The sequence below is a fragment of the Agrilus planipennis genome, unplaced genomic scaffold, assembly GCF_000699045.2.
Source record: "Agrilus planipennis isolate EAB-ADULT unplaced genomic scaffold, Apla_2.0 scaffold122, whole genome shotgun sequence".
Lineage (NCBI taxonomy): Eukaryota > Metazoa > Arthropoda > Insecta > Coleoptera > Buprestidae > Agrilus > Agrilus planipennis.
Window position 1 is genome coordinate 130392 of NW_020438884.1, and position 12391 is coordinate 142782.

The following is a 12391-nucleotide window of genomic DNA, read 5'->3' on the forward strand; positions in this document are numbered from 1 at the left end:
AGGAAGTGAAGATTCCATTGCACAAAACGCAATTTTATGGCGTTTGAATCTCGATAAGTAGAACTTACGGTTATTGGAATCCTAAAGATTCAGAATTGAAACCTCAATTAGTGCACTGAGTTGTTAGAACTTTGATTCTGTTATAGAGGAATCAACAACCATCCACCCCAAAACAATTCCGAAATTTTATTGATTCTGTTTGTTGTATTATAAAACCACGTATCACTGTGGCCCACCCTAAGAACCACCCAAAGACCTTTGAATCTCGATAAGTAGATCTTACGGTTATTGGAATCCTAAGGATTTAGAATTGAAACCTCAATTAGTGCACTGTGTCGTTATACCTTTGATTCTGTTATAGAGGAATCAACAACTATCCACCCCAAAACAATTCCGAAATTTTATTGATTCTGTTTGTTGTTTTATAAAACCACGTATCACTGTGGCCCACCCTAAGAGCCACCCAAAGGCCTTTGAATCTCGATAAGTAGATCTTACGGTTATTGGAATCCTAAGGATTCAGAATTGAAACCTCAATTAGTGCACTGAGTTGTTAGACCTTTGATTCTGTTATAGAGGAATCAACAACCATCCACCCCAAAACAATTTCGAAATTTTGTTGATTCTGTTTGTCGTATTATAAAACCAAAGGAAGTGAAGTTCCCATTGCGTAAAAACAATTTTATTGGAATCCTAAGGATTCAGAATTGGAGCCTCAGTTAGTGCACTGTGTTGTTAGACCTTTGATTCTGTTATAGAGTAAGCAGCAGCCACCCAGTTCAATACAAGTACACAGTACACATCTCGAGGGTTTATTTCATGTGACATCTACTTATAGTTGTATAAACGTTTGAAGACATTCATTTTACAATGATTAAGATAAATCCAAGTGGTTTCTTCCCACAGAAGCAACAATTTATTCATGTATCACCATCCTCCTCCATCATCGAAACTTTTTAGATACAATATAACTCAAAATGTTTTGCTATGTTTTAGTCAAATTATCTAACCCATCCATCATCCTACGAGGTGTCTACTACAACTTAAGACCTTACTCTTCGTTAGATGCATACAAAAACATAGCACAGTTTTGTTCATCTCGTGCAGGTAAAATTAACACAATGAAATTCTACGGTGGTGTGAGCAGTAGCGGCATGTGTACGATTGTATTGTTTGGTTGGTCGGCTCGATAGGTAGGAAAGACGCGGAGCGCGGATCGTATTTTGTTGCGCGCCAACTGCCACCAGTTGCTTTCCGTCGAGACAGTTGTCGAGTTCCCAAACGTGCACATAGATCAAGTTTTAGTCAGTCAGGCAGTCGATCGAGTCGATCCATTCACTTCCTACGGACGGTATTAGATCGACGATTTCGGTACGGATGTCGTTGTGATGTGTTTGCGGCTACTTTTCGAACAAATCGATCCCTGACTCGACTAGACTTTCAGACACCCCATTCTTATTTGCGGGGAGCGATTATCGAGATACGAAATATTCGAGTTCGAGTAGAACACAACTTACATTTAGTTTGTGTATTGTGATTAAGTTCGTTCTTGGGATTTTGATATCACCTTGTGTCATCTGAAGATGTTAGCAGTAGCGATGGTGTCTTGAGCGAGTAAGTTTTTTGTACCTAGTAAGTACTATGTGGTGTGGTGGGTTTTAAACGAGAACGAGCGTAACAGTGAGCGCGGTGAGATCAGCATTGCTTGCTTGCGGCCCACCTTTTAACCTTGTTGTTGAAAGTATTGTTGTAATGGGTTTAAAGATTCAGCTTGACCGTATCTTATCGTTCTTGTTATTATTTAGATCTAGGCTATTATATGTACGGGATGTTTAAGAAAAACTGGCGAATGATCGTCCGTCCAAGTGTTTGATCACTACACAACAATACATTGAATCGCTCCAACGATCAAGCATTGGTGCAATGTCTGTGTAATTTATCATTACTAGATGTAGGTATGTACCTTTCTGTATTCGTTTCGGGAAAGAAGGACCTACGCTATTAATGTTCGAACAGGAACTATTTTCATAAAAGAATAAGAAGTTCCATTTCCATCCTTTTGACACAGTCGCAACTGTGATGATGATGGAGAAAACATCTTCTGGAGACCATAAAATATAAATTCTGTTATAATTGTCCTTTATTTTACAATAAATAAACATGTAAAACAATAGTATCTGGTTAATGAGCTTTGTTGTAACATTTTAAATGACCTTTATATACGTAATAAATGCCGAAGTGAAGAGATGTACGGGCGGGCGTCGTACCTCTGCTAGTTCGAGCACTCGGTGAGAATCTTGCAGCCCTATTACTCCAATAGGGAAGCGGTAGATCGATCTATTGCATCTGGATATCCTTAGTACTTTAGTTGTGCGAAATTCTGATCATAAGTTTTTTTTTTATTTCTTGCAACTAGTTTTAAAGGCACAAGCTGCCACTGCCTTTGGACACTTCAATTTGCCTTTGAAGTTTAATTTCTCATATTTCAAAAACACGTTTTATAGTATGTAATTTGAAATGTTGATCCTTTTATTTCGAAAAAGAAAATGAAGGAATAAAGGTATTCCTCTTTATGATCAGGTCTTTTAGGTCTTTGAGTTTTCACGCGCTTCTTATTATTTTTCTTATTTCATCCCTTTTTATCTTTCGATAATTCTTGTGATATAGGAAAAGTTGTGTACAAAACATGTTTAATTTAATTTTCCTACTGTAGGTATACGGAGTGTGAAATTGGTTATGTAGTATGTGGTATAACAAATTAATTGATTAACGGAGTGAAAGACACACAACTATTTAAAATACTTGAAGAATTGACATAAAATTTCCACAGTTGATGCAGTTCTAGTGTTACATGGTACATACAAAATGCTTTCAGATACTTTGCAAACTCATTCAATTTTACAATAACCAAAATTGTTTAATCACTTTGAATAATAAAGCATACTTCCTATTGCATTGTATTAATATGCCCTCATTTAATTGTAAGGCTAATTGTAAGTTAAAGTGAAATTGTAAAGAAAAATTAAAAATATAGTCACAGTTCAATTATTTACTGCTATTTCTGCATCATTAGTCGGAAAAGTTCCTTAATAAATGAGCAATAGGTTGTTTTAAACTTCGGAGTTCGCGTTCCTAAAATGACCAGAGTAATTCAACAATTATGAGTACCTGTCTGTTATAGAAAAAGGTTTCTGAGGTACTGAAAATTGTATCATGTTTAAGACAATGACTATACGAGGGCGGTTCAATAAGTACCCGTGTTAGACATGAAGACACCTTTTTTTTAAAATTTGTTTTTTTATTTTTCCAAAAAATAAGATTTGTCGAACTCTCCAAAATCCCCCCTGTCTCGGCGATGACTTCCTCGTTTGAGCTTAATTTCTTTCTCGCTAGTCATTTCTTCACGGTAGGGAACAAGATGAAGTCGCAGGGAGTCAAATCGAGTGAGTACGGGGCGGCAGCAAATTCATAACGTAATTCATGTATTTTGGCGGCAACAACTCCTGATGAATGTGCCGGTGCGTTATCGTGTTGAAAACGTACCTTCTTTTTCGTCAAATGCGTCCGTGTCTACTTCAATTTTTTGTCGAAGCGGTCCAACAACTCACTGTAGTATTGTCCAGTGATCGTTCTTCCTTTTCCTAAAAAATCCGTAAAATGATTTCCTCGGTAACAACGTTTGCCAGGCTTCCTGGTCGCTCCTATCAAAAACGGATCTTTGCCCACGTTTAAATTCGTTGAAGCAATATCTAACTGTGGTCGTAGATGGCGAAATGTCTCCATAAACAGTATCCAACTTTGTTTTCATCTCCTCGCATTTTTTCCCATCCAAAAACAAAAAGCGAGTTACCGAACGATCCTGCTCTTTTTCCATCTTATCGAAAATAACGAAGCACGCCTGAGTGGAATGGCTAACTTATCAATCAGTCTGAAATTCGTTTTGACGTGGTTTGATAGATGGCAGCACACGATGACAATACCAATTTCCCTCAGGAACGTCCTCTGTCTTCAAACACCGGTACTTATTGAACCGCCCTCGTAGGTATAATTTTCAGTATTTAATAATTTATGTTTCACAAGAAACTAACAAATAATCTTCTAATAAGAATTTGAAAAACTGGATAATACTTTGAAATTTTAGATAGTTAACAATCCTTAACATCTGTTCGATATACTTTAAAGCTTTTTAAATGCCCCATGTGCTTCTACTGAAATCATTTCTATTAAAAACTTATTACGTTGTCGCATTTGCATAGGGGTGTCAAGGTCTGGAGTCATCAGGCACTAAATAAAAAAGAACGTAATGTGCAGCTGTTTACTTCCATCATTCCGAACAAGTGGTCACGAATTTTCGTTCTAATTCTTTTTTATACTAGCGATTAACAATTTTATTGCCGGCGAATGTGTGCTTTTGTGCCAAGGATCTTAATACCCGATTAGGCGTTTAATCGTTTGGGTTCAGTTCTGTAATGAACCGCGTCCGATAAAACTGATGTTAAACTGCCTAATAATAGTGCCTGCCGTTAATATGATCATCGAGAAGGAAAAGAGATGTCCGCATTGATATCGAACGAAGAATATAGTTGAGTATGAGAAATACAGTTTATCAAGGAACTCCATTTATTCAAATTAATTCTCTTTAATCGCCGACAAGCAACTACATTTTGGAAATCGAAACACTGTATTGATTTTTATGTACTAATTGCTAAAGGCGTATGTCTGGAGCACAGCATAGTACGGGTGCGAAACGTAGACGGTGGGAGTTACAGGCGAATGATGAGGATACCGTGGATAGAAAAGGTTAGAAATGAGGAATTAGAAATAATTGGAAAGATAGAGGGTTTAAGAACAAAAGCTTTCACGGCCGGAATCTATAGTAGAATGAAGATTCGGGCTATAGGGCCGTGGTCTAAGTGAACTATTGTGTCTAGACGTTTCGTCAGCTACTGCGGCTGACATCCTCAGTGGTAGTGCTGCGTTGACAACGTGAACGTAGATTATATTTCGAAGTCTCGACGCAGCACTACCCCTGAGGATGTCAGCCGCAGTAGCTCACGAAACGTCTGGACACAATAGTTCACTTAGACCACGGCCCTATAGCCCGAATCGAGAGGGTTGCCTTGGAAGTCAATAACAAATAGAGGAGATAGGTTGGTAGGACACCTTCTCAGCCATGAAGGGCTACTTAGAGACATTTTAAAAGCATAAACAGGAGTTAAGAGGAGTAGACCTAGATTAGATTATTGTTCACAAATAGTTAAGGATGTGATATGTTCTAGTTTTAGGGAAACGAGAGGACTAGCTCAGAATAGGAAATAGTGGAGGGGCGTGTCCAATCAGTCTTAGGACTGACCAGCCTATGATGATGATGATGATGAAGGCTGATTGAATCTAATTGTGTAACGGTAGTTAAAGCAACTATAAGGAATCGTTTTAAATTTGGTATTATACATATTCCGGATAGAAAAGATTAAAAATGGTGAGGTAATGGAAAAAGAAGGGGGAACAGAAATTGTATGGAAGTCAACAAGAAAAAGGAGGTAGAAGAAAGCTAAGCGTCGGGCAGGGTCAAAGTACCTACTTAAAGGACCTAGCATTAGTGTCTTAGGTTAGCGACATGCGATGGTCAAATCGTCAGGTGTGTGCTTGAGTTGACCGATCCAGTACAAAGCATCAAATCCTAGACTCCGAGGCAATATCTGCGGGGAGATCCCACAACTTTCACCCTTAAAGATCACCCGCAACTTAACCCACTAAATGTGGGAAAAGGCCAAGGCTTAGTAAAGATGATTGATTGGTTCACGAGGGGTGGTTCCGCCCGTTGCACTCATTAGCGGAGTCGGGGTGACATAAGTGTCAAAGGTCAGGGAAAGGTGGCAATCCCATAATTTGATTACCAGTACCGGAACGCAAGTGAGCGGATTGAGTCGTTCCATCAACATCTTACCAGTTATGAAGACTGATACTATGACGCCTGGAGGTCTCAAGTGGGAAATATTCCCGCCAGATAACAAGCCTGTTAAATCTGGCATGGATTAAGTATATCCTTCCCTCACCAGAGCATTCTAGGGGGTTTTGCTCAACTTTTAAATAAAACTAGTAGCGCTGGCTTCAGTCTCCATACGATGATTGAACATATTTTAATCCCCCGTCCATGGGGACCGTCGTGGATAAGCTAAATAAACCAGAGGCAATCTCGAATGTGACACAGTAAAAACTTCCTTTTGTGTTTTGGTAACAGGAAACTTTAAAAACTACAATTATTACAGTACCGACTTTTATAACGTCTAAGTTGTGTCGAATTGTCTAGTCGTTTGATTCACTATCTTGCGTGCAAACATACGTCTAAAATCAGGAGAGCAATCGATTTTACGTGATCGATTTTTAACGTCGGCTTTCCGAATGCATTACCCTTCGGGCCTATTAAGTATCAAGGATCAATAATGTAAAATATAGGAATCTTTGTACACCATTTACTAGGAATTTATTTTGTTTTTGTCAGAATTGTAACATTATTAGGTACATTAAAAAATATATATAATAATATATAAATCATACATTAGCCGCCAATAGCAAACAATAAACCCATGTATAAATAGCTGTTCATACAATAGAATTATCTTGGCACACTTGTCTAACCATAAGTGTTAACTAAACTTATCCTAAGTGGTAAAGTCAACACCTCAAGAAGCTCTAACTCACTTGGACAATTCTATTACAATCATATTCATATGAATAATGTAAATTGCGTTTATTTTTAACTTTTTGCATTTATATAATTGACATTTACGTACTCATGAATATGCCTATATAATAAAATGTCAAGTACTGAAAACAAACGTTTATCTTGATGTCTATAAAGTGAATTTATATCACTGACTAAGTATATATGCATTTTTATATGTATACATTGTAGATTTGAAAGAGTTGAAATTCCATTAGATTGCTGATTTGCATTTTATTTATAAGACATTACGTGTCCCGTTTTTATGACGACCTCAAGGTTAAGTGACCCATTTGTTAATCTGCATACATTTCGTCGTTTATAGCTATCGACTAACAATAAAATAACGAAATTAACGAGCAATATGATCTTGTTTAGCAAGGCAGTTATGAGTTTTACATATGTATTAAAATGTATTCTTTTAGTGATAACGAGAAAACGAAAAATGTAGAAAGTTCCATTTGAATAATCATGGAGTTTTGAAGGTGTATGTTTGGAGCGTGGCATTATACGGGTGCGAAACATGGACAGTGGGCGCGGTGGAAAAGAAAAGGTTAGAAGCGTTCGAAATGTGGTGTTATAGGCGAATGATGAGGATACCGTGGATAAAAAAGGGTAGAAATGAAGAGGAATTAGAAAGAATAGGTGAACAGAGCACTCTACGGAAGTCAATAAGAAATAGAAGAGATAGGTTAGTAGGACAATTTCTCAGGCATGAAAGGCTAGGCAGAGGCATATGAGAGGCAGAAACAGAAATTAATAGGAGAAAGAAGAGGAATGAATGAAAAATTAGATGCTTCGGAAATTTTTTCAAAAAGTTACCAAAGTTTTCTTTAAGTTTCGATTAGGTATTGCAAAATTGCTGGAAACATTTTATTCGTAAATGGCCTGTTCAGAAAGCATTCAACTGCTGTATCCAAAAAAAAATTATTTTCATTGTTAACTGTTTTTTATTCATGGTCTGCTCATTCAATCTTAAACTAGTACAACAGTAATTTTTGAAAAAAAAATCCCAAGGCACACAATTAGCATTAAATGAGCAATACCGAGCATTTAATGAACATTAGATTATTCACGTGGTTGTTTTTGATTCTGCTGGCTGCTCTTCCTACTTTCATTTCGCATCACGGAAAGACGGAAATGCATATAAGAAACCGTCAGAGAGTTTTCCCCGATAGAAACGAATCACGCTATCGTAAAGCGCAATCCTTCTCCGTCATATTAGATTTCTTTTTTTGTTGAGGCATGGATTCAAGAAGATTGTGGTGTTTATATAAAACCATCCTATACGTTCAGTTGATGACAATCATAAGCACATATACAAGTAAATAGAAAGGCCTTCCCTTATTGGGTCAACTCAGCAACTCAACGATTCATTGTTATTTGATTATTGTTCTTCTAGGATTATGTGACCCTTTCATTTTCTACACACAATCAAATAAATAATTTTGAAAGTGGATTTTTTTCAATTTTGAGAAGAATTTTTTTGAATTTGAAAATTTTTAAATCCAATGATGCTAAATAGGAATTTCAAAATGAATAACGTTGTTTTTTTGAGTGGTGGTTTAGGTTTAATCATTTACAACAAAAAAAAAATTAAAATAAACCCTAGCCCGTTTATTTTGCATTTTATTGGCTGTAGCATGGAAGAATCCTATTGAAACTGCGTGATAATCCTGACTTAAATTTCGTCTGTTCGATGCGATTTATTGATCGAGGACAGCGACTACTGATTTGTAGATCTGGTCTATTAGTCCTGAAAGTAGCATAATAAAACCGGTTAGATATGAAGCTGATCGTGAGCGAGCTTCACTTTACCTTTTGCCAGACGATTTAGCTAGGCAGACGGTATAATTTTTTAATTTATCTACCTGTAAACTGACGGTTTGTCCATAATAACAGTTGTAGAGCTGCAGAATATAGAATTTTTGTGAATAAAAAATTAGTATTTCAATATTTACATAAATTTAACGCTTTGCACGTGGCATGAACTACAATAGAACCTCGATAAGATAAAGACCAAGGGAAACGTAAAATAATTTGAGTTATTGAGGTTTTTACTTACTAAGGGTTTAAGTTTAAGCTTTAAAATTATGGAATTCCAGTGACTTAGCAAACTCTTCAGCTTTTTCCATTAGTATAGATCCACTAACACTAATGTTTTTACATATTTCTACACTGTCTAAACCATGTAAACAAGCATTTTTCTAAATTTTGAAATTCAGTGATTCTTCGTCTATTACATAGAAGACTTTCTCCCGATTCAAACCACTTTTCACTGCTTACTGAGGTGCGATGCCCAAATTATTCGTTTAAATTATAGTGGGAAATATCACAAATGGCGCGGTAAACGCCATCTGTAGTACGATGCTACATTTTAGGATTACGTATGCTCCAATAAGGTCCATTTAAATATATGGATATCTACTTACTTGCTGAAACGAATCCCCGGCGTAGCTAACCTCAACGTGATAGGCACGTTACCATAATTGAATAAAATAATTCGATGTGGTCGAAGTAAATTAGTTTATTCGATTATGGTAACGTGCCTATCACGTTGAGGTTAGCTACGCCGGGATTCGTTTCAGCAAGTAGATATCCACACAAGTGGACCTTGTTGGAGCATACGTAATCCTAAAATGTAGCATCGTACTACAGATGGCGTTTACCGCGCCATTTGTGGTATTTTCTAAAACGCACTGGTAAGACAGGTAAAAGTTGGTCTGGTTCTGTCGGAGCTGTCTGCTACGCGCTGATGAGATCCAAAAAGTGGGTTTTTATTTTAAATAAGACAGGTTTTGGACCCCTAGGGGAAGGGAACACAAAATTTTATGAATTTATAGAGGTTATTACGTTATCGAGGTTTAAGTTATCAAGGTTCTACTGTATTATCATAACAGTACTGTTCATATTTGTTTTCGGGCTTTCTGACCGTTATCTCTGGAAATTATTCCCTGACGTTTCCCTATGATTTGTTCCCTTTTCGATTTGCGACTTAATAAGCTCGCGTAATGTAGCCAGAATAGACGCCTTTTGGTTCTAATTTGCTAATCAGACACACGGCCTATACGTTACATAATACATGATTGGAAAGGCAAGAAAAATTAATTAAACCAACAAGGACGTTGTCGTAAAGATGGTTACGAGCCTAAAGGCATCCTCACATTATTGTTGTGGTTGTAGATGTTATAATCGCATATTCACAATGGATCTATTACTACACGTTATACATAAGCCTTTGATTAAACGATAGGGAAATGGAAAGCATTGTTGAGTAAATGAAGCGATTAAGCTCCTGGCGTTGTATCTGTAATACATAAGCTATTCTCATATGAAAATGGTACAGCTTTGTGTTGAGCCTGTTTTTGAATATTTTGACCTGAACTAAGCAGTGTTACTTCAAAAGAACACGGAAAAACTCTACGTACTTTTGGTGGCATTAAAGTTTGTAGAATAGCGATTTCAATTTTAAATATAGGCCATTCAAGTTCAGTGACTTATTTTCCTTTGATCGAAGTTAACTTCGGAAAACTTGCCTTTCTATAACTTGTAATTATCAAGGTCGCCTAACTGATTTCTCTGTCTGCCTGACAAGTTTTCATATTTTGACTAAAAGCCGAAAAAAAGACAACCTAAATTTTCCCTTTCAAATTTTTTCTTCGATATCATGGCAAGATGTATGAAATTAGATATTATAGCATCTGATGCAAATCAGTCGGTTACGATTGCATTATACGAGGGGAGATCCGTAAGTTCGCGGAATAAAGGGGAAGGGGCGGAAAAATAGCAACGATGGAAAAAATTGAACATCGCGCTAGAATGAAGTTCCTGACAAAGCAAGGAAAGTCAGCTCAATGAGCGAAGTTGATGGCTAAGTTTTTTGGGACTGTGAAGGCATTATGCTAGTAGATTACAAAGAGAAAGGTACCACAGTTACTGGAGACTACTAGGCTTCAATACTGGAAAAGTTAAAGGCCACCATCAAGGAAAGAAGAATATGAAAATTGACGAAAGATGTGCTGCTTTTGCAGGATAATGTGCCAATTCACAACTGCAGAGTTGCGATGGCTCCTCTACAGAAAAGAGGATTCGAATCTCTAGTTCACCCACCTTACAGTCCAGACTTTGCTCCCGTTGATTTTTAATTATTTCCAAATTTGAAAAACGAGCTCAAAGGGCGAAAATTTTCCAATGAAAATGAAGACATAAAAATTTTTTTGATGGTATCGAGAAGTTAATTTCGAGATCTAATAAATGTATTGAATTATATTAAAAAGGAAAAATAACTTTTCTATAATCGTATTTTTATTTATTTTACACTTCCATTCCGCGAATTTTAGGACCTTCCCTCGTAACATGTATAAACATAAAAAACGCAGCCAAGTGAGTATCGGGCTCACTCAATGTTTGTTCCGTACCAATACACTTTGATACTCAATATACTGCAAAACGAAGTGACTGGTCGACCGGTTAACGGCCGACTATAAACAGTCCGGAAAAACGTATATGATATTAGTTACGTCTTCTTTCAAGAGATTCTACCTATACATAAAGATTCTGATGTGTAATGTCGTTTCGTGAAAAGGTTGATATGAGCTGTTCAGGGGAAATCGTTTGCCTTACATCATGGGCAGCGATACTGTGAAGCGTATCAAATCTATTTCCGCGGCTATCTTCCTGTCTTTGCAAGCAGTACGTACGAGGAAGAGAGATGTCCACTAACGCATTCAGTTTTTAGTCAGCGTTACTAGACTTAGGGAGATTTCCTTAGACCTAGGAAATTTAATGCCAAAGCTTTGACCAATGCAATGAGAGAATATCTATGAAACAGTTCAATGATTTATCAGTGATGAGCAAAGCAAGTCCAAGACCAAGAACAAAACTCTACCAATCTTGGCATTGGTCTTGCTTTTTCTGTCTATATCTTGGTCTTGGTGATATGGTCTTGGTCTTGCATGTTAAGTCTTGGTCTTGCTCATTTAATTTGATACTAATGTTTTTTTACAAATTTTTCTATTAACCGATAGGTACAATAATTGTTTTAAATGCTGAAATTCTCTGTCATACATGCGAGCTTGTTATGATTTTTAAAGAAATGTCGATAGTTGTGAGTTCGAGAACTTACCCTTCCTCTATTGTATAAATTGACATTTCCTTCAACGCAAATATTGACCTTTTATCGATCTTTTAAGGTACTTGGAAGTAAAAAATATTAGTTTGTCTGTATTTCAACCAGACGTAGGAACAAAAACCCTTACTCTGAGGACATTCTATTCTTGTAGATTCCTTTTTTTAAACAGTGGTCTTTTTTTTATATTTTGGTGTTACAATCTAGTAAAGCAAATTGAAAATTTTAAATACTAGAAATGTCCCACGAAAAGTATTGTAATGTTCGTGGGTTTAACAAAATTACTTCTAAGACTGACAACGACAAAAACTATTTATTTACAGTGATTATTAAAGAACTTGAAAACACTATTAAATTATTACTAAACTTAACGTATGAATTATTCTATTTATTTACTCTACTGTTGATATATCACTATTCACTGCGCTATTTATTTCACTGCTATCACTGTCAATTTATTTCTCGATTCACTTCTGCAACGGTCAATTTATTTCTACTTCTCTCGGCGATCGTCTCTTCCTTTAAATACTCTTTTGTTT

The 12391-nt window shown here is 36.5% G+C and overlaps 1 protein-coding gene across 2 annotated transcripts in view; it reads left to right on the forward strand.

The window, feature by feature from the left end:
- The first annotated feature begins 1165 nt into the window (after positions 1 to 1165).
- The window catches only part of LOC108736371, an 81343-nt gene continuing 70117 nt past the window's right edge, over positions 1166 to 12391 (forward strand). The window contains exon 1 of one of the 2 annotated variants that reach the window (XM_018468770.1): positions 1166 to 1632. The gene's annotated coding sequence lies outside the window, so the exon portion shown is untranslated. The remainder of the gene's footprint in view (positions 1633 to 12391) is intronic. The other variant, XM_018468769.2, reaches the window with a different exon arrangement.